This window comes from Helicoverpa armigera, chromosome 24 (assembly GCF_030705265.1).
Source record: "Helicoverpa armigera isolate CAAS_96S chromosome 24, ASM3070526v1, whole genome shotgun sequence".
NCBI classification, from domain to species: domain Eukaryota; kingdom Metazoa; phylum Arthropoda; class Insecta; order Lepidoptera; family Noctuidae; genus Helicoverpa; species Helicoverpa armigera.
Window position 1 is genome coordinate 755,949 of NC_087143.1, and position 3,301 is coordinate 759,249.

Sequence of the window (3,301 nt, forward strand, 5' to 3'; positions counted from 1 at the left end):
ATTGGGAAAAAGGCTCAGAGGATGATGATGACACACTGTCGTATTCACTCACTTATAAAGAAACAGGTAAACAACCTAGGATTGTATTGAAATATTATACCTGCACTGATCGGTACTTACCCGTACAGGTTTGTCTGTACCGGAAACCTGTTTCGCCGCAGTAGGATCACCTGACTGATTTAATGTCCGCTCCGTTCAAAGAGTTAAGTTACAATCATCTAATTAGATGGATGTTGTGTGACGTTTGTTTAATCAATGTTCGGCTCATTCAATTAATGTAGTCTAATTCCATAAAGGCGCAAGTTGTTTATTCAAATAGCAGCTTCGGCCAGATGACTGACATATGGATGATATAACACTTACGCATTCTCAAATAATCAGTTTCCAATTGTATCATGGCTAGGGTGCTGTAGGAGCCTCTCCGGTAGTCAGGGTGGAAGGAGTAGTCCCGGACACCGATCGACTCCCCGCTGCAGTTTCGGCCAATGACCACGCGAGCTTGGGCCCTGGCCAAAACAATTATTATATTATAGATAACTAGATGTTTCTCGCGGCTCCATGGTCCACGGGGTATGTACCAGTCAAGATAAGGTGCCTCCAAAATATTATTCCTTTCGAGTTTAATATTTTAATAAGTGAGAAACATGTAAATGCATAATTAGATCTTATATTTACCTGAAGTCATCTTTAGGCAACTCGTCTATTTCAGTAGCAGCTCCGAGTGCTATCTGTCTTGTCACGAGCACCACGGCTACTGTATAACGATTAGAACCTGAAAGCAAATTCGTCTTCATCATTATCATTTTTAATACCTACAGCAATGATCTCAAGAACTCAATCAGTCAAAGGTTTCACCAACTGTCATCAACAATCAGTCTACCTTATAGGTCGCGCCACTTAACTTTGCTATTCTGAACTTAGCCATTTGACGCATGACATTGACCATATGCAGAAGTGTTTTCAACATATTTTTTTTCTGAAAATCGGGCAAGCAAAGCTTCTTGAAAATATCTGTATGAACAAATGCCCTGGGAGTCTAATGAAATGACTGATTTAGTTTAGTTACGTGGAGCAAACTCTACCAAATTAAAATTGGATCGTTTATTTTGCAAGCCGTACCTACATCATGTACTTTTACGTGTCATTTCTTTTGAGATCGGAGGAGCGGTCGGATTTCTTATCGGACTAACCCTTAGAAGAAATGTTGAAACAAACTCAAAAATCGTAGTATCATTTTAGATTCCATCATCAGCCGTTTTATTGTACCATTGTAGGGCCCACTTCTGCCTCTTACACTCAGAACAAATGAACATTACTGTTCACGTGATCCACAGAATATCACGCTTGCTCAAGGAAAATTGGGGATTACAGACTAGTCCAGGATCCCTCTTCGACAATGATTTCTAAGATACTTACCATGCGGGTAGTATAGGATTCCGAGCCAAGGGTAGGTCTCGATGCGAGTGATTCCATCATACACATGCGCTATTGGAGAGTTGTCAATGCCACAACTTGCAGAAGAAAGTGCTGAAAACATAACAAATACCTTTAACATAAGGTATAACAACATCTAACAAGCCTTTTCGCTCCTATTTTGGGGTCGGCTTCCAGTCTAACTTGCCTGACCTCTGCCGATCTCCACAGCCCGATGCCCCTTGGTCAGTCTGGTTGCCAGACGTTCTGGCTTCTGACTACCCGTTACGACAGCCAATGATATACTCTCCCTCCGAAACACGGTCATTGGTGTCCAAGATATAGAGGTACTTAGAAAGTACATGCAAACTTAAAACTTGACGACCACGACTCAACAATAATTATGACTTAAAACGACTCACTTACCTACATTTAAACAAGACGGTATATTGAGTACTAGCACAAAAATAACAGTCAAACTAACAAACATATTGTCTTTAGAACTATTTACACTAAACTTCACAGTAATCACAGGGGTCACACCGGCAAAGATTATATCATCACGGGGTCTTTGCAATGTTCTTGGTAACAATAGCGAAACTTCATCTAGTCCCTTTCGAATTTTAAGGTTCTCAAGCGAATATTATCCTCAATTCCTTTGCTGCGCGTGAAATTAATTGATATTTATACAATTGTATATATTTCATAGGTATTAATTATATTATAATAATAGCTATAAAATATCGTCTGCCGACGAAAACTACACGTTACAACAAGCAGCCCGGTCAGACGAACAAAATATTTTAATAACACTTATTTCCACTGAATAATTTCTTCATTTGCACTTTTCTACTAATGACACACTGAATAAAATCGTTCCTTCCTTATATAGCACCGACGATCAACCTTTGAAGTATAGTAATCACCACTATGTTTGGAATATAAACTCATTTGTTTACAACTAGTAATTTGAGCAATTCAGTGCCGGATTGAGCCAGCGCGGGGCCTGCAGCAAATTCGGCCGCGGACCCTTTTACTGTGGTCAGAAACAACGAAAAACCAAATCGTGAAAACGGTGCGCTCGTTTCATTTGGAAGTTTAATGTAAACATGGAAAACCGTGGAAACGTACAAGTGCTCGCGAGCACTGCGATTTTTCAGGAATTATACTCCTTTTCTACGAGTACCTCCTGCTTAGGCACTCAAGAAACAAACATCTGCTACATACAGACATGGTCGGTTTTGACCTTCCAATAATCTTGTTGTCTGGGCGAAGCCGTCTTTATTAGTTTATGATAATGTTTCATGTTTTTAATATTTAAGTTGTGTTGTCAGAAACTAATTAAAAGTGAGCGCGAAATTGTTTGGTTAGTTCGAGTACTAACCGAAACACCGAAAACAGTGGAAAGTAACAGGCGAGCGAAGTAAGCGCGTAATTTTTTTCTAGTTCGACGACAGAAACAGTTGGAAGTAACTTACAAAAAAAAGGATGTGTGAACAAGACCACGTTAACGGAGCGAGCAATCAATTTACTTATTAACTGTTTCCGAGGTTTACTCACCGCTCGTGGAACTTAATTTCGTACGTGGCGAATCCGGCTCTGGAGGAATCACCGAATGTTTTGACATTCCACCTTCTTATAATAATAATAATAAATCGTTTATTTCGGAAACTTTCGCCACAGTGATACAAGTTCCGTAACGATGTAAGGACTTTTAATTAAAAACGAACTTACAACTACTTTATTCATGTATTTCCCTGCAGCATCAGACCCGCAGGTATGCAGCCTATCCCTAATCACCATCAGGATGCCACTGGTACTCCCACGAATCCTGCGTAACAAGGATGCTGTCCTTTTCCTCACGATTGCTGGAAAACTATCTATACTA